The sequence below is a fragment of the Podarcis vaucheri genome (assembly GCF_965113315.1).
Source record: "Podarcis vaucheri genome assembly, chromosome: 1".
Lineage (NCBI taxonomy): Eukaryota > Metazoa > Chordata > Lepidosauria > Squamata > Lacertidae > Podarcis > Podarcis vaucheri.
In genome coordinates, this window is record NC_138759.1 from 70,551,395 (window position 1) to 70,571,871 (window position 20,477).

Sequence of the window (20,477 nt, forward strand, 5' to 3'; positions counted from 1 at the left end):
GATTCTGCCGGTCATTTCTGCCAACAAACTACTTCCATCTCTGTTCTCACCTGTTTGAAAATGCCCGAGAGCTTTGGCTGGGTTCCAGCCCGCTCTCAGCCATTCCCTTATCACCCGGCATTCCAAGGGGCAGGGGAGTTGGCACTAGCTGCTGTTCACCCTGCATGAAAGTTAACTTTCTCTGTTCCTGGCTGCTTTCTTCCATTGGCTACAAGCCTTCACTGGGAGCTGGCTCATTCCTGACAGCTGATACTGAGGTGTGTGCCTGCTTTTTGTTCTGGCTGCTGTAGCTGCTGAAATGATATTACTGTCTGCATATTTTAGCTGTTGTTATTTATTGATTTTGATGGTTTTATATATATTGTGAACTGCTTTGAGATGTATCAACGTACAAATGAAAATCAGTACATAACTTAATTTTTAAGATAGATAAATAAATAAAAAGAATAGATAATATAGATAAAAAGAACCTGAATCATCTGTCCTGGGAAATGTTGTCTGTTATATTTCATGTCAAAATATGAGTGTACTAAACTTTAATTTAGGCACTGCCTAAGTTTTAGAAACAGTTTAGCAAACTTCCAGCAATTCAGAACAAGGGTAGGGATTTTACTACTATATTTTGGTTTCTTTTCCAAACTGCTATTCGTCAATGCCTTTATCTCTTAGTGTTTACCAATAAAAGTGACAGATTTGGTGTATAAATGTTTTGAAGTGGAATAGGTTTACAAGCTCCATGTATCAGGCCCTTGAATAATTTTAATAATCTGAAAAATGGATGAGGATCATAGATCTGTGCTTAGTATCTACCCTCCCAAGCAATCCTCTAAAGATTATTCCTGTTTGTGCAGGAAGAGATTTGTCCCTAAACTAAAGGTGGTATCATTTCTGGAAGCGTAACACACAGCACAACAAAGCCTGAAGTGAAGGTTAAGAAGCCCACATCAATTTTTTCCAAAAGAGGCCTGTCTTCCCTATTGAGAAGCAACGGCCATTAACAAGAGAGTATAACTCTCTTCCCTTATCTATATTTCATGGCATTGTAAATCTGCAGCGTGTGAGGAGAATAGAGAGCCAGATGTGAACTTCCTTTTCTTTTCTGAAACTGGTTTTCATAGCATCTACCGAGCAATTGTTCAATTTCTTCCATCCTTTCTTTCTGTGGTACACAACCTTCCCAATTTCTACCTTTAAAACTGCATTTCAGACAGTCATTCTTCAGGTCTTCTTTTGCCATTCTAATTCCCCAGAAGATTCCCCATGTGCCTTCACAAGATGCCCATGTCAGACTAAAAGGGTGGTTTAGTTACGTACACTATGAACTTCTTTGTTTCACTTCAATAAACTGTATTGACTGACAGATGAGTGTGTTCCTTATTCTGTATTGAAATGGTCCAGTAACTCAGTACGGGGAGGGGGGGGTTGCTTTACAGTTGACTATTTACAAGTCCATAAAGTGAATGTGTCCCACAAGATGACAAGCTGGATGATATCTTAATAGGATCCAGATCCAGTTGTAATGGAATGAATCCTGTACTATTTTTCTAGAAAAAGAGGTGCCAGAACTCACCATGAACTCCACCCTGAAAACGCTGCATTAAAAACCATTGTAAAGCTCACAAGAGCGCCATCTGGTGTTACAGTATTATATCACATTTATAATGTTGTAATTTGATTAATGTAGCTGAGTCCATAGATTCTGCAAGAAGACAGAGAACTCTAAAGCACCTTTTTCTCATTGTCATACGGAAATTCTAATGGCAATGTCACCAATTAATGCAACAGTGCTATGGAATGGAGTAAATCAGTAGCAGGTCACATTACAGACCATTGGTTGGTTTTGGCCATTGCTTTGCTGTGTAACTTCCTACTTAGTTATTTGATGCCATTCATATCCACGACACTTTATGAAAGGCTGAGAAGACAGGTATCTACCCGGGGATGAGGGTAGCACACGACAAACTGAAAGGCACTTGGGCTGATCTGATCTGAATAACAAATTTAGGGTTGGATTAATGCTAAGAATACGGTATACTCTACCTATTGCAATGATTAAAACACATTTGTGCAAACACTGGCCTTCACTAGGCTCCTATCCTAGGCAGTTTTGAAAATGTCAAAATCCTTAAAAAAAATATCTAAAGGGCTATAACATGGGGGATGGAGCAAGTTCCTTTTCTCCTTCTCCGGAGGCTAGGACCCAAACCAATGGATTCAAGAAACGAGATTCCAACTAAACTTTCTGACAGTAAGAGCTGTCCAGTAGTGGAACCACCACTTCCTCAGGAGGAGGTGGCCTCTTTTTAAGCCAAGGTTGGATGGTCATCTGTCATGTATGATCTAGCTGAGATGCCTTCATTTCATGGGGTGGGGTATATGACCCTCATGGTCCTTTCCAGCTCTATGATTCATCAAATGGCAAGTGGTTAACTGAACTGGCCATGTTCTAGGCAAGAAGAAGAAGAAGAAGAAGAAGAAGAAGAAGAAGAAGAAGACTTGCTTCTCATGTTCCTTTAATAAGGTAAAGGTAAAGGTACCCCTGCCCGAACGGGCCAGTCTTGCCAGACTCTGGGGTTTGTGCGCCCATCTCACATCTATAGGCCGGGGGCCAGCGCTGTCCGAAGACACTTCCGGGTCACGTGGCCAGCGTGACAACGCTGCTCTGGCGAGCCAGAGCCGCACACGGAACGCCGTTTACCTTCCCGCTGGTAAGCGGTACCTATTTATCTACTTGCCCCCGGGGGTGCTTTCGAACTGCTAGGTGGGCAGGCGCTGGGACCGAGCAGCGGGAGCGCACCCCGCCGCGGGGATTCGAACCGCCGACCTTTCGATCGGCAAGCCCTAGGCGCTGAGGCTTTAGCCCACAGCGCCACCCGCGTCCCCATGTTCCTTTAATAGATGCATAGCATTAATACCAATGCTGCTTTCCTCCCAATTATAGCATAACAAATCTTCCAAATGCCTAGCTACCAAATTGCTATTATGCCCCAGATTTATGAGACGAATGGATACAGGTTGGGGTTAAGAACAGCTGGTAAACATTAACATTCAGAATCACCATGAACAGTAATATTCAGAATTGTATGAATTTCAATGTCCGTACATAAGCTTCTGCAGAACTATGTGAGGACATGCAGAGGATAGATAAGAGATATGAAATGCTAGAATATGACTTAATATGGCCATCTTCCATGTCCTTTAATTTAGTGCCAAACAAGGCATAATGTTACAGATGCATAGAAATTTGCAAAACAGGACCAAAAAAAACCCCCAACCAAACAAAGGTTTTTTTCCTTTATTTTTTACTAGAAAAAAATCTAAGTGAATCGCTCAAGGTGATTCACAGATGGTAAAAGCACTCCAATAAAACAGAATTAAAAACCTATACGACGGTAACGGAAAGCAGCAGTACAATCTCATTCAGGAGAAGAGAGTAACTAAAAGCCAAGGCCCCAGCAATAAAGCATGGGAGGGAATCAAATAAAAGGTTACAAGGTGCAAAATTTAGACTAAAAGCTAAAGCAAAGCTGCGCTGGGAAGGTTTTCACAATATAAACTGTAAAGTAAACTTTCTTGGTAAGGATAACTAACAGCTGTGTTACCAGTCTAGGGATGGGGGTGAAATACATTTCCATTTGCAGTTAAAGGGGGGTGTACTTTCCCAAACAACACCTGAACTGAAACACAGCCATTCTTTGAAATTTTACAATGCGGTTCTCAGTTCTCAAGGCAAGTAATGTATACAAACACGCATATACTAAAGTTGCATAAAATTTGACAAAGTCTCCCATAATGCTGTCTTTAATATGATGCTAAGATGTGGGCTGGACAATACTACTGTTGGGTGTATCAACAGCTGATTGACCATCTGTACCCAACGATGGTTCATTAATTGCTCTGTGTCAAGCCAGAGTGGGGTGTCACAGGGCTCTGTTCTACATCCTGTGCTGTTCAACATTTTCATATATGACTTCTCGTATCCAGGGAAGGGGTGTGAGCTTGCAGACCCAGAAAATGGATCGTAGGATCATGCTGCATAACTCAATGAAAATGTCGACCCAGTGTGTGGCTGCTGTGAAAAAAAGAAGTGAATTTCACGTGAACAGCAGTTATTAAGAATTAGATTGACTGGGAAACTGCCAATATGGTTGTGCCTTTCTACAAATCTATGGTGCAACCACACAGGGAATACCGTGTACAGTTCTGGCTATCACATCTCAAAAAGTGCATTGTAATGGTTGGAAAAGGTGCGACAAAAGAGCAGCCAAAATGATTGTGGGGCTAGAGCAACTCCTTCATGAAGAACGGTCATGCCATCTGGAGGTTTTTTAATTTAGAGAAAAGGTGACAAATCTTTATAGCATTTTGTCTGGTATAGAGAAAGTGATTAGAAACAGGTTTTTATCCCCCTCTGATACCAGAACCCAGAGTTATTCCATATAGCTAATATGTTGGGAAGATCTAAGATAAAAGTGTGTCCTCCTTGGTAAGAGTGTATGATTGAATTATGGAATTCACTATCACAACATAGCTACCAACCTGGACATCTTTAAAAATGAGTTAGATAAATAAAGGCTATCAGTAGCAACTTGTCAAGATGGCTCTGTGCTATCCCCATGAAAAGAGGCAGCATGCTTCTGGGTACCAGTTGCTGGACCTCTGTTTAGCCATTGGTCTACCAGGATGCTGGAGTAGATAGGCCTTTGATCTGTTCCAGCAGGGGTCTTCTAAGGTTCTTAACTCCTGCTTCAGCTGCATATTCAAAGATACTACAAGCTGCATGCTGGCAACCATACTCCATAGCAATCTGAAGGAGGAAAACATCTTTACCTTTTAGGCAGTAGTATTCTCATCACCGGTGATCTAAGATTCCTAGTTCAACAATTCATCAGAAATGGATATCCTTTTGAAAGCGAGCAAATGAGACCTAAAGAATCAATGGATGCTATAGTTAGCAGCATCTTAGAGAATACTAAGAACTTGCAAGGACGTAGGAAAGCCATTTTATAGTGCATTCCCAGCTCAAGCTCCCATCTCTGCAGCAATTGTATGAATGGGACTAGATGCAAAGTAAGACCAGCAGAAGACTGGAGCTAGACAACGTATGGTGCATACACACCATAAATTTAAAGCACTTCCAAAGCTAGGCTTCAGAATCTTATGAAGTAATTTCAACGTTAAGCCTGCTGTATAATAGAGCTCATGCTTTTGCACAAGCTTCATTTACTGAACGAAAGCTGCTCTTGAGTAATTCCTCTTTATTTCAAAGGGGTTTGTCCGCAACATTTCCTAGATGCGTTCGACAGCTGGTTTCCAAAGTTCTCTTTTCTGTCAACATGCATTGGAAGAAGGTTTTGCTCGCTCAAGCTGGTCCCTTCCTCTCTCTGGGGCTGTTAAAGCTTTGCCAGTGGCCATGAGCGAGACCACAGAGTCATTTGGAATGATTGTGAGTGAATACCCAGTTGGCAATTATGCCTAATGCATCTCCTTTTCTGTAGTTCATAGCAGAAAAATCTCTCAAATAAAAAAATTCTTATGCAGGCAAGGTGCGAAAAGCACAAGGCTTAATAAAGTAGATGAAACATTTATGAAGGAAGAAAATTCCCTCATGCCGGCCCGAGGAACGTTTCTCTTTGCATATGGGGCATGATGAATATATTTCATTTCAAAAATAAGAAAATTACTATTAATTGAGCAAGCATTACTGTAAAAGAGATGTGAATTATGAGAGCAAATTGTCAAAATGCAAGAAGCCCGGAGCTCATAGGGGCTCTCTTACTGAAAAGCAAAAGCCCTTTTGAAACAAACTCAGGAAGAAACCTGTCCTTCCATATGAAAATCCACAGAGATTCTGGCTCACTGTCTCTTCTCCAGCAGCTTTCCAGCACTCAGTCCTAAGCATGTCTATCCAGCAGTGCCATTAAGCTCAATGGGGCATGCGCCCGGAGAAGTGTGCACAGTCTGTGCCCCCCTTCCAGTGTTGCTGAACCTTGGCTGCCATCACCTCTGAGCTATAATCCATTGACATCTGGAAAGCCACTCCCGACCTAAGGAGGGGGGGTTGCGGGCTCACGCCCCCATCTACACTCTTGCGGGGCTGTCGCCAGCCCCGCGGGACTCAGGGATTCCCCCATTAATATTCATCCCCTACAGCGCCAGCCAATCAGCTGGCAGCAGGGGCAGGCTTACAAAGGGGCACTTAAGGTCGGGGCAGCCCTGGCTCGCCCCTTTTCGCTCCTGCAGCAGCTGCGGTTTCCCACCCACCCGCCCTTTAGGTATGCATTCGGACTTTGCTATGGGCTTCGGCTGGTCGCCGCAAGGATCCTGGTAGGAGTTTTTCCATTTGGCTAATTGGCTGTATTTTAAAAGCTACCTGTTTTTTTCGCCTAACTCGTAGCAAAACGTCACAACTCCTTGGTTTTGGCGGTTAGGCATTGGCAGGGGTATTGTTATGCAAATGAGGTCCCCCAAATCTTGAAGGGTAGTTCCTTAAAGGACTCCGGGGGGGGCGTCGCCTCGTTCAAAACCTATGGAGGCTAGGGCCTAAAACGCGCTCCCGAGCGGTAACCCCTTGGGGAGCGCCTAGGGATGTGCATCTCGGGGGCTCCCCCTGTTGGTGCTTAACCCTTTCCGGTTAGACCGGATAGTCTGTTAGGGCCAATGCCTAAAGCCAATACCGCTCTTACCTGTAATCAATAAAGTTGTGGCCATTTTTCGCCCATTAACCTAAATTCTGGTGTCCTGTGTCTTTATTTACTCCATCTGTGGGAGGGGGCGGGAATTGCCATGCAAAGGCACAAGGTATTCAGCAGGGGTGCACAGGGCTGCAACTTTAGGAAGCAATCCAAAATCCTCTATCACCAGACTGGCAGGGCTTGATGAACTGCAAAACCACCAATAAATCCACAGCTCTTTCACACACAGCAGGCAGCGTGGGAAGGGAGGGGAGGCAGATCACTGCACCCAGACCCTCCAAGTGTCCCTATTTTCCAAGGACAGTCCTGGATTAACAGAAGCCATCCCAGTTTCTGATCTGATCCCAGAATGTCCCACTTTTCCTTAGGACATCCCTATTTTCACTGGAGGGTATGCAGTTATGCAACTCCTGAGACAAGGGGATAAGTAACTATACAACCTTTAGAACACATCTGTAGGCAGACCTGTATAGGGAAGTTTTTAAAAATGTAATGTTTTATTATGTTTTTATATATGTTGCAAGCCACCCAGAGAGGCTGGAGCAACACAGTCAGATGGGTGGTGTATACTTATTATTATTATTATTATTATTATCATTATCATCATTATCATTATCATTATCATTATTATTATTATTAAATAGGATATCTCTATTTCCATTGGAGAAATAAGGGAAGGTATGTTACAGCAGCCTGAAGCATGTAATAGCAAAATTTTCCATTGTACATTGTTGTGAGTTTGGGTGGAGGGGCTGTATGCCTGAGTGCCTTCTAATTCCTGGATTCAACAAGGATTCAATTGCTGGAATAGCCAGTCAAGTTCTTGAAAATTGCCTAAGTATGGCTCATTAAGGTAACAAAGGAAGTGGCTTTGTGCCAGAGGGCCAATGGTTGGGCCCCGCTTCCTCAAGTGTCTGGTAGTTAGAAAGACAAAAACCAGAGTTGCAGTGTGTGAGCTAGGAGCTAGGAGCGAGCTGGGCAGCTGAGAGACAGCGCCATGCTTGATTTCTGCTGGAATCCAAGGATGCAGCTATTGGAGAAGTAAAAAACCCCTAGGGTGTTGATGCTGTGAGCCCCTCCATTGTAGGCTCAGGTTGTATATATGAGCAAATAAATAAAATATCATAAAGACACCACAGTCTCCACTGTCCCTCATTCTGAGGAAATAAAACCCAGTGTGGTGTAGTGGTTAAGAGCGGTAGTCACGCAATCTGGGAAACCGGGTTCGCGTCTCCGCTCCTCCACATGCAGCTGCTGGGTGACCTTGGGCCAGTCACACTTCTCTGAAGTCTCTCAGCCCCACTCACCTCACAGAGTGTTTGTTGTGGGGGAGGAAGGGAAAGGAGAATGTTAGCCGCTTTGAGACTCCTTAAAGGGAGTGAAAGGCGGGATATCAAATCCAAACTCTTCTTCTTCTTCTTCTTCTTCTTCTTCTTCTTCTTCTTCTTCGGTAAGTGCCTGGAACCCCTGGAATCAGACATGCCACCTTGCCCCTGCAACAGCTGGTACCCAGGGCTTGTGTGCATGTGTGGAGTCAGCGCGCCCGTGAGGATACATCGTGGGGGCATGCCGCAAGGGAAATCGGGGGGGCAGCCCCTTCATTTAGAAATTTGTGGGTGCTAGGGCACCCAGGGCCCTGCATAGTTGGCCCCCATGCCTAGAATCTCGCAGTCAGAGATAGGAGTGGTTATATTAAGGTTATAATCCTACGTGCAACTATCTGAAAGCAAGTCCAGGTTAACCCAACAGGACACGCTTCAGAATCATAGATCCTAAAATGAATACAAAATCCTTCTCATAGCCACCATCACTTTGGAGTATAGAAATTTTCATTATTTGATTGTACACAACCAAAGGTAATTACTGATAATACGTCCTCATTTCTTTAGCAATTTTCTGCATTCAAAATGATTTATAACTCTCTTCTCATTTATGCCTGTGAAATTGATGATTAAAGTAAAATGGTTAATGAAATTCAGAGTGACAATTTTGCCATGAACAACATTGCACAGAAGCAGTGTTTACATAGTGCTAACCCATGGTATTTACTGATTATAGATTCATGGCTCTGTAAACATGTGTCACACCCTTATGAATTAACAGAGTTCACTGAACTTTGTAGGACATGATAATGCATAATGATTTGGCCTTTGTCTTACCCACCATTAGTTATTCTGCTAACGTATATATTAAAATTAAACTAATTCTGAAGTAAATATACCATTAAACTAAAGCAATTAAGGTGATTCTAGTCAACCTTCTGCACTTTCTCATTAAAAAAAATAAAATCCTATCACTAAAGTTATAAGCGTGTTATTTCAACTCAGAGATGAAAGCAATTTGTGGTTTTCCTAACTGTTCCCACTCATGAATCTTTTTTAATACAAATCTGATTCAGAACCTACCAGCACTGAATAGAAAAAGGTGTATAAGTATACTCTAACTGTGTATAACACAAACTTTAAAACACCACAGCATTGAATCCAAATGGCTTAGCTGTCAGTTCAGATGCTAGGGAAGCCTTATATTGCTGTAATGGTCTAAAAGCAGAACAATTCACCAATACAAGCTACACTGACATGAAAAATGCAGAATCCATTCAGAGAACTGTTTTTTGTTTTTTTCAGGCACCACATATTTGCCAAAATACTGTAAGTATTAAGGTTTTTTAATTAAAAATGAAGAAGTCATCTGAACATAATTTCACAGCCTATTTCATTGTATTATTTGTTTTATTAATGTATTTAAATATATGTATTCTGGGTAGAATACTGGACTTTGGAAATCTAGGTTCAAAATTTAAATTCACCTATGGAGCTCAGTGGAAAAAAATATGAATCTCACTGAATTTCCTAGAAAAAAGGCACGCAAATATGGTAAATATAAAAAAAAATATCAATTCAGGAGAGTTTCTTCAAGGATCCAAGAAGATGGAGAGAAGTGTTCACGGCAAGGTAAGCATTTATTAAAATGACTTTACAGTAAAGTTTGCCTGAACAAGTTTAGCTTGCAGAGACTTCTAGAAAAACAAGGAGTGGGCTGCTAAACATTACAGAAGGATGTTTTAAGCAAGATACACTTATCTATATTATTATATATTTTACAATGATGCTGTAAAAGATTAGGCATATGCCACAAGCAATCTTATCTTTTTCCCCCTGAGGGAAAAAAAGTATCATAAAAGCATCTTGATAAGCTTTGTGTCCATCAGAGGAAACAAATATACAACTATTATTTTCTAGCTTATGCTTTCATAATTAGTGGTAGCTATATTAAATCAAGAAGGAAAGAAACACTTTCATACTTCTTTTTCTCTGACATGGCATGGGCTTGTCTTTCTTTGCAGGAAGACTCCTCAAAACTCTGAAGTAAGTTAGGAGACGAGATCAAACAGGCAGACAGGAATGGAGTGATCCTGAACTTGTAACTCTGTAGCTACATTAGAGAGAGACTTGGGGCTGTTTCAAACAATTACATAAAATCAACATTATTAGCAACAACATAATTACCAGTACAATATTCCTATTATTTCTGTCAAGTGAACACACTTATAGCATAAAATCCAGGACAATCAACAAGACCATGAAATATGCAACACATGAATGATTTAGTATTTAAATTGCCGTAAGAGAAAAAAAGAAGAGAGACTCTAAATGTAAATTCTGGATGAATCACATAGATGTGAGGAAAAACAAATCATTTATTTTCTGACTGGAGAATGTAATTTGCTTTCAGAGTACTGTGCTGGGTGTCTTATTTTACATTCTATTTTACAAACCACTGAAGGATTAATTGGTATGTCTCTCAATGCCCTGTCTCCTAGAGGTGTAAGTTCCAGTGTTAAAAACCACAGTAATCTCCAATTTCCCCTTCTATGCTGTGTTCTTTTAGAAATATAGACAAGGTAGTCAAAATTAGCCACTGGAGCATATTAAACAATGAACCACCATAATTAGATCACAAATGAAAAACCTCATTCCTCATAAAGCTCAAATGAGGGGAAAGTGTGAATGGTGTGACTCAGATGCTTTCATTGCCAAAATTAATTCTATTAAATCATTTACTCATTTTGAAAAAAAGCAATAAAAGTTAAATTGGAAGAGCTGTGACCTTTTGTGATTGTAATTTTTAAAGTTTCCTTTTTGTTCTAACTAGGGCAGGCACGGAATTCAACATCTTGGGCCCGATTCAGATGAAACCTTGGGCCCGATTCAAAGTTTTCTCTGATCAATAGTGATCCATTTGTAGACACAGGAGATTGTGCATTGATTGTCCTTATTTTCCTCCCTTCCTGAATGCATGAGGGCAATTCAAATCAAGAAGGAACAATCTGGGACATAGCACAATCTGAAAAACATTTTATTCATTTGTTTGTTTCTTTATTAAATTTATATACTGCCCTAGGGCAGCAAACAAGTGACAAAACAATAAAAACAATTCCAGTGAAGATGCAGACTGGGAAAGATCTCTACTTAAAAGACTGGCTGAAAGAGGAAAATATTTACTGCAAAGACAGCAAATATGGTGCCAAATATTTAATGGAAGGAATTCCAAATGGTAGGTGCCATGAACAGACATCCTGATAAGATAGCATCTGCAGGAGGCTCTCACCTACAGAGTGCAGAGATCAGTTGCATATATAAGGGCTGAGGCAATCTTTTGTGTAAACAACAGGACAAGTTGCACCCTTTCCACTAGTACATGTGAGGATTTCCCTCCATTTCTCCTGCTGGGAAGATAATCAAAGTGCTGCCAGATCTGATCACTTGTCCGGGGATTGAGAAGATTGAACCCAGGCAATTTTTGTTCTCTTACAACCATCAGAAACTGAATCGAAAGTGCCATCATTTGTTCAGCAAAGGGAGCATTTCTGGATAAGAGCCATTATGCTTTTACAGGCATGACAATGAGATGTCAGAAAGCTTGCTGACAGAGAATGTTTGGTATGACCAGTTTCAGGGCTTGTTGTGGGAAGTGTTGCTTGGTACATGAAGGCAGAGAAAGATTAAAGGACTGAAGACTGGAATTTTTCCTGAGCTGGCTTTCAGAAAGAAAATAGTTTTTGGGGTTTTTTTTAAAAAAAATGAAATCTGAAGGTCAACTCTGACTGGTATATATAGGGTATATTTAGGTTGCCAATTCCAAATAATGATGATACAGGGGGTCTGGCCAAATAAAATCATGTTGCTCCACAGAGTGAATCTGTTGACTGTTGTCCTCACTGACTGAAAATTGGCCATCAAAATCTGGTCAGATGAAGAAAAAGGTTGGGGCAATAGACTGAAGCCTTTATTGACTAAGCAAACAACTCCTGTTACATTTTAGTGAGATGCATTGGAGGGTATAAAGGTTGCAGACAAAAATCATTGAGTACAGACAAAAGCAAAAAAAGATTAATGAGCTGCCAGCTCTAACAGTGTATCTCCGTAATGACCCCATAGGTGCACCAGTTGATGCAAAGCAGTGTAATTTTGGAGGATGGACTTCTCATTTATCACACATGACTAAATAAGGAGATTCATTCTAATTAGAATACAATACAGGTCATCTAATGGCAGAATGATACCTGACAGGAAATGCAAGACTGACAGCAAATCTTCCTTCTCCCACTAAGAAATTTGTAATACAACTTTTCCCTCCTGTCCTGATGTTATTACAGTGAAGGTTCTATCTGCTTAAGTCAACCTCAGAGTAGATCTACAGAAATTAAATGATATGTCCATTGATTCAGGGAGTGTACCCTAAAGATGATCTAGCCAGATACAACGCTAAGAGAAGATATGATAGCCATCTTCAAATATCTAATGGAAGATGGAACAAGCTTGTTTTTTCCTGCTCTGGAGGATAGGACCCATACTAATTGATTCAAGTAACAAGAAAGGAGATTCCAACTAAACATCAGTAAGAACTTTCTGACAGAAAGCTGTTTGACAGTGGAAGACTCCCATGAGAGGTGATGGACTCTCCTTCCTTGGATGTTTGCAAGCAGAGGTTGGATGGCCATCTGCCATGGATGGATGGACTATTTAATTATTAGGGAACCTTCTAACTCTACAATTCTATGATTACATGTTTTAAAACTGAATTGATCAAATTCACACTATGTGAACCGAAGCACTTATTTGAACTTATCCAAATTTCGTGATGCAGTTCTTCAACCAGTATGACATAACCATACTAGTTAGTAGCACAGTTATCCACAATAAAATATGCAATTCTATCTTTCAGAAGTCCACTTGCTGTCATTCTCTCTCTGTGTTTGACTCTTGTGAATCAAAATACAACTATCTTTGGAATTTAACTTACACAAATACTGTATTTACAAAAAATGCATTATAGTGGGGGGGAAGGCTTGTAAAAATGTGTGTATTACTCAAGACAGCATACAAATTTTTTTTGTTTTGTTTTTGAAGTTCTCGTTTTTATATGTAAGCCATCTTGAGTACTGCTGGGAGGAAATGTGTGGTATGTATGTATGTATGTATGTATGTATGAATAACTTATTATGAGTTCACACTAAAAAGCCAATGAATTTTCATAAGGATTTTCTCAATTGCTATAGAAATGTGGGGAAACTGAATTTACAATTAGAAAAAATGAGAAAGTAAAAGAAGCAAAACTGACAGATTGTTCACTCGCTAGCTGCCAGCATTGTGACACTATTTGACACGATTCTACACTTCTTTTAAGAGCTTGGTGTATGTGTTTGAGCCGGACTCTCATTCTGCCCCTCAAGTTCACAAATAAAGAAGAATATTATGAAAGCAAAAGAATAGCAACATGAGCTAGTCATGCAAAACATTTTTTCATAATTTCTGTTATTAAAATCTTTACCTCCCGGTACTAAAGCAGGAGGCAATATTGGAAGGATTAATGGATTTTTACTGCATTTCGAAGTAATAGGTCTGTAATGAAAATAATACTAGAACATTAACATGGTAGAATTCATAATCTAACATTATTGCTGCAAACCTGCAAAAATAGCAGATAACAATTAGCTGCTAGCATTTGGAGCATGACAGCAAAAAACAGACAAAATGAAAAAAGTATGGGGAACAAAATGGAAGTGCTCTGGCAACAATTTCATTTCCTTGATCGGTTATGTCAGGGAACTGACATCAGAGGAAAGGGAGTTGGTAGGGCTCCCAGAGACTGGGAGAGAGTCAGCAGCCAAAGCAGGGACCAGCAGGGGGAGCGAGGGGTCTCTGGAGGAGGATCTCAGTAATGCTGAGAGAGACGCAGCAGCCCAGGCAGGAAACAGCAGGGGAGAGAAAGGGGTGAGAGACACGTCCAGCGAAAATAGCGGGGAGGTGTCAGAAGCAACTGTAGGGAGACCCATTCTTCGCCGGAAGCTGCCACGTCGTGAGTCCAGGAGACGCGTTTCCGTTAAGGAGCTTCTTTGCTGGAAACGTTTCCGCAGGCAGCCACTGTCAGACTCTACTAGTGACTAGAGCAGACGTGTCTGAGGAGCTCTGTCACACACAGAGGTTTGTGGAGCCGCACAAACTCTGAGGGGGCACAATTTTAAGCACAAGCAGCTAATCATCCCCTGACAGCAGTCTGACAGTGCCTGTACGCTGCCTGTGCAGGAGAAAGCATCATGAGCAACCCAGCCGGAACCGGAGAGGCAGGGGTTGGAGCTGGTCCAAGCTTGGAAGAAAGGTATCAAGCTCTGGAGGTCCAACTTGCGCTGCAGACGGCGAGGCTCGAGGAGAGAAGGGCTCAGGATGCAGACAAAAAGGGGAGAACCACTCAGTTCCCCAGAAAGGTACCAGGATTGGTGCAGAAGTTTGGGGGGGACCCCAAGGATTACCATGCCTTTAGGACAGAGATGCAATATGCCCTTAATGTGCAGTTTGATGAGTTCCCTGATGAGGAATCGCGAGTTGCTTTCGTAATTGGGCATCTTGAGAAGGGGGCGCGAGACTGGGTTCGACCCCTGATGGCAACGCACAATGATATCCTAAAGGACACTATGAAGTTCTTTCGTGCAATGGATATCATGTTTTCCAGCGATATTGAGGAAGGGGTGGTGCGCAGACAGCTAATGGCTTGCAAGCAGGGAAGCAGATCTGTCCGTGAGTACTGGACTGAATTTACCATGCTGATTCACAGATTGGGGTGGGATTTATCGGCGGCACCCATTCAGATGCTATTTGAAGAAGGTCTTTCTTCGGCTGTGGAAGACGAGCTGTCCCGGAGCCCCAGGGCGGTGTCTATGGATCAGCTGACCAAATCTGCGCTGACCATTGGAGCGCGCCAGGAGGCAAGAGCCTTGGAGAGGCGGGAAGGGAGAGGGGAACGTTGGAAGGAGTTCCGCATTCCAGACATTCCTGAGCCAGCTTTCCCGCCGGCAGAGCCGATGGAAATCGGAACAGCCCGCGCGCGCGCGCAGTTTCAAAGCCCAGTGAGGGGGCTAAGAAGGAGGGAAAAGGAGCCCGGAAATGCTATCTCTGCCAACAGCCAGGCCACTTTGCCAGAGTCTGCCCCCAGAGGAAGGAATGGCAAGGGATGGTGGGAGCTGTTGAGGGGGGAGAGCAGGGAGAAACGGAGCATGTAAAAGCCAACGCCTGGTTGCCACCGTCAGGGCACTGCAGCCAGGCCAAAGAGCAGTGAAAGTGCCCGTGCCAGAAGCTCCTCGACCTGCTCTAGTGATTGAAGTGTCGCTAGAGCTGCAAAATGGACACCCCCTAAAAATAAAGGCGCTGTTGGACTCAGGCAGCTCCTGCAATTTTATGAGCAAGGAGTTTGCTGCTGAACACCAGATACAGACTATCCCTTTAAGCAACCCCCTGCAGGTGACCACGATCGATGGCAGGGAACTGTTGGGAGGAGGAGTCAGCTTGCAGACCGTCCCAATGATAATGAGGGTGGCAAGGCACACAGAACTGATAGCGTTTAATGTGGCCACCTTGGGAGGCGCTCCCATTATTTTGGGAATGAGCTGGCTAGCCCTACATGATCCGCTGGTGGGCTGGCATCAAAGAGTGGTTTCCTTCGGTTCAGCACATTGCTTAGAACACTGCAGGGGGGAAAAGGGGTCAGCAGGGGCCCAAGCCACCCTGGCAGGGACTGAAGTAATGGAGAAGGGGAAGGTGCCACCACAGTATGCTGATCTCAGCGACGTGTTCAGCGAGAAGGAAGCTGACCAACTACCCCCGCATAGGCCCTTTGATTGCCAGATCAATTTACTCCCTGGAGCACAGCTTCCTGTAGGCAAGTTGTATGCCATGTCAGACAGGGAAATGCAGCAGTTGCGAGAGTTCATTGACAAGAACCTGAAGAGAGGCTTCATCAGAGAGTCCAAGGCAGCGGGGGGTAGCCCAGTGTTTTTTGTGGATAAAAAGCACACGGACAAGCCGAGACTTGTATGTGATTTCCGGCAGTTAAATGCAGTGACAGAGCCGGCGGCTTTTCCTATGCCCAGGATTGATGATATTTTGACCAGGGTGCGGAAAGGAAAGATTTTTACAAAGCTGGACCTAAGGGGGGCGTACAACCTGATACGTATAAGGAAAGGGGATGAATGGAAGACCACCATGTTCACCCCTTTGGGGGCATTTGAATACCTCGTTATGCCTTTTGGATTACAAACAGGCTCCGCGTGTTTTCAAGCCTTCATGAACCACGTACTGGGGCCTTTGCTCTACAAGAATTGCGTGGCCTTCTTAGATGACGTGTTGGTGTATTCGGAGAATGAGGAGCAACATGTGAGAGACGTCAGAGAAGTGTTGAGCAGGCTGCAAGCCAACAGGCTGTGGGTGAAACTGGAGAAGTGTCAGTTTCATACCAAGGAGGTGGAATTCCTGGGGTACCGCTTGTCAGACAAGGGGTTGGCCATGGACCCCGGCAAGGTTCAAGCAGTGCTGGAATGGAAAACACCCAAAACCAAGAAGGATGTGCAGAGGTTCCTAGGGTTTGGAAACTTTTATCGTAAGTTCATCCGAAACTTCGCCCACCTGACGGCGCCCATCACGGACTGTCTCAGCAGTAAAAAGAAGTTTGTTTGGACGGGGGAGGCGGAGCGAGTGTTTGAGGAACTGAAAAGGGCCTTCGCCTCTGATGAACAACTTCTGCATGTGGATTTACAAAAAAAGCTGAGGGTCGAAACAGACGCTTCTGACAGAGCCATAGGGGCGGTGCTTCTTCTGCAGCCGGGGAAGGAGGAGTCAGAGTGGCGACCGTGTGCCTTCTTTTCGCGAAAGCTGAACAAATCCGAGAGGAACTACACGGTGTACGACCGGGAACTTCTTGCGATTCATGAGGCTTTCCGGAGATGGAGGCACCTGCTAATTGGTGCACAACATAAGGTGCAAGTGTGCACGGACCATAAGAATCTAGAGTATTGGAGAACTGCGCGAGTGCTCAACCAACGGCAGTTGAGATGGGCCCAGGAGTTCTCCAAATTTAACTTTGAGATTTGTTACGTGCCAGGCCCAGAGAACATTAGGGCGGACGCTCTCTCACGCAAACCTGAATATTTGGAGGGGGAGGGAGCACCCGAAGAAAGACATGTCATTCCAGAGGACCGCTGGGTGTGTGGGGCGGCATTGGTGGGGCAAAGGGAACTGGTAGAGGGAACGGTGCAGGATGAATACGCCCAGGACAAACTCAGGGGTCTCAGGAGGGAGGGAGACAAACCCGGGGGTTTTGAGGAGAGAAACGGGGCGTTGTACTACAAGGGAGCGTTATATATACCTGAAGGGGAATTGAGGGAAAAGGTACTCAAGCAACTGCACGATAGCCCCACAGCAGGGCATTTTGGGCAACACAAAACCATGTGGCTGGTTACCAGGGAATTCTGGTGGCCCAAGGTCAGGGAAGATGTGCGGGAGTATGTGAGAGGGTGTGACCAATGCCAACGAGCCAAGGGGGAGAGGCGGGCACCGGCAGGTTTATTAGAACCACTACCCACGCCGGAAAGGCCATGGGAGGCAGTGGCAATAGATTTCATGACTGATCTGCCAAGGTCCAGAGGGAAAACAGCCATCATGGTTGTGGTAGACCTGTTAACCAAGATGGCCCACTTTATAGCCTGCTCACATGCGGTCACAGCGGAAGAAACCGCTAAATTGTTTGTGGAAAATGTGTTTAGGCTGCATGGCGCCCCCTTGAGGGTGGTTTCTGACCGAGGGAAACAATTTACTTCCAGGTTCTGGAGGAAGCTCATGAGCTTATTGCATGTAGAGGTGAATTTCTCAACTGCCCGTCATCCAGAAACCAACGGGCAGGCGGAAAGAGCTAATGGTGTCCTCCAGCAATATTTGAGGTGTTATGTGAATGACAGAGAGAATGATTGGGTGGAGAAGCTGGCGTTGGCAGAATTTGCCTACAACAATGCAGAGAACGTGTCCACGGGGATGAGCCCCTTTTTGGCTAATCACGGGTGTCATCCCCGAGCCTTCCCAGGGGGGGGAGGGGAGAACTGGAGTGTTCCAGCTGCAGAACAGTTCGTTGAAGAAATGGAAGCGATCCATCGCCAGCTCCAACTTAATTTAAACAGGGCGAAGGAGGAATATAAGAGGCAGGCAGACAAAACCAGAAGGGAAGGGGAAAGCATTAGGGTGGGGGACCAGGTGTGGCTGTCCACCCAAGGGTTACCATTCAAAGGGGGTTGTAAGAAGTTAAGACCCAAAAGGCTGGGCCCATTTGAAGTCACGCAGCAGGTCAACCCAGTGGCTTTCAGACTCCGGTTACCGAACCACATGAAGCTGCACCCAGTGTTCCACAGGTCGTTGCTGTCACCGTATAAAGGGGACAGAGAAGGGAGGGTCAATAGGGGACCAGCTATGGAGGAAAAAGAACACAGCTACCATGTAGCGGAGATTCTCGATTCCAGGTGGAAGGGAGATCAAGTAGAGTATTTGGTAATGTGGGAAGGGGAGCCGGAGTCGGAAAACACCTGGGTCATGGCAGAGGATGTAGATGATGAGGTTTTGATAGAAACTTTTCATCAGAGATTCCCTCGTAAACCTCAGCCAGTGGCGAGGTTCCGGAGGGAATACTTCGCCACCACCGACGAAGAAGAAGAGTTGGAGGGGTTCTCTGATTCCGAGGCGGAGGAGGATTCAGCGAGCCGGAACGAAAACCGATGGAGGGAAATGTTCGAGACGTCTGAAGATGAAGAGGATTCTTTTCGGGGTTTCAGCTCCTCACCGCCCAGAGGAGAGAGTAGGGGCGGGGGGGAAGGGGGCCCTGGAGGGGAGGTGGATGTCAGGGAACTGACATCAGAGGAAAGGGAGTTGGTAGGGCTCCCAGAGACTGGGAGAGAGTCAGCAGCCAAAGCAGGGACCAGCAGGGGGAGCGAGGGGTCTCTGGAGGAGGATCTCAGTAATGCTGAGAGAGACGCAGCAGCCCAGGCAGGAAACAGCAGGGGAGAGAAAGGGGTGAGAGACACGTCCAGCGAAAATAGCGGGGAGGTATCAGAAGCAACTGTAGGGAGACCCATTCTTCGCCGGAAGCTGCCACGTCGTGAGTCCAGGAGACGCGTTTCCGTTAAGGAACTTCTTTGCTGGAAACGTTTCCGCAGGCAGCCACTGTCAGACTCTACTAGTGACTAGAGCAGACATGTCTGAGGAGCTCTGTCACACACAGAGGTTTGTGGAGCCGCACAAACTCTGAGGGGGCACAATTTTAAGCACAAGCAGCTAATCATCCCCTGACAGGTTAGTATGGTGGTCAAAATTACCTCAGACCCTAATTTAACAGACAAGCCAAATTTCCTCAAACCTTAGTTAACAGTGATTTATGTGAGGCTGCTGTTAACAAATGATCATTTGAATCATACACATTAAATGACTTATTCTAATTCACACAGAGAAAAGGGGAAATATATGCCTATATTCTATTCATCTATTTTCTAGTGAGAGATTATCTGATGATGTAACATGACATCATGTCATATAATGAAACTTCCTCATGATACCAACCATTTAGAATGCCATATTTCAGCACATTTCATGTGGTCCTTATGCCACAAAACATGCATTTTCAACTTGTGGACATGGAAAGTGTCATGTTCTTCACTTCTTCCACAGTTCAACTCTTCCATGCTATTTGGTATTGACACGATAAGTGATAGCCTGAAGAGATTTTGACAGAGAACCCCCTGAAGGGATGTGCTGAACATAACACACCTCAGCACCTCTCCCACTATTGATGGCTATTGTCACTAGGCTACAGGCAACATGAATCTCAGTTAATCGGGTTAGGAATGACTGTAAACAAAAGAAGCCATGGAAAATATATCTATGTTATGGAAGTCGGCACAGGATTCTTGTGCGACAAATGCAGTGCCTAGTTGGGAAAGAAAACTAAATCCACTTTAAAAAAAAGATATATGTATCACTACATACATATTTATTGTTATTTAACCCTGCAGAGTTAAGTAAAGAATCGCTTTATAAAAGACTGTCCATAAGAAATTAGATACTTTAGACAGGAGCACTTTTAGGCACTTAAAAGACTCAAAGCACAGGCCCATGTCACAAATTTGCACAAAGTTTATACATGCTCATGTGTGTATAGGCTGCTGAGCAAATTAAAATGGATCATAGAATTATAGAACTGTAGAGTTAGAAGGGATCCCAAGGGTCATCTAGTCTAGGAATCTCAACTAAAGCATCCATGACAGATGGCCACCCAACCTCTGCTTACCGGCTGCCATATAAGCAAGGTTTTAAAGATTAAAATTTAAAATAAGAGGCAATGTGGGACAGGAAATCTGTAGCCCTGGGCAAGAGGCCCAGGCCTTATCCATCATTTCCTCCCAGGGCAACCCCC

At 44.0% G+C, this 20,477-nt stretch overlaps 1 protein-coding gene across 1 annotated transcript in view; it reads right to left on the reverse strand.

Moving 5' to 3' along the window:
• The window catches only part of LOC309515160 (uncharacterized protein), a gene marked incomplete at its 3' end in the record, with an annotated part of 322,838 nt that overhangs the window by 205,853 nt on the left and 96,508 nt on the right, over positions 1-20,477 (reverse strand). Inside the window, exon 4 of the mRNA XM_082192709.1 lies at positions 4,831-4,927. The remainder of the gene's footprint in view (positions 1-4,830; positions 4,928-20,477) is intronic.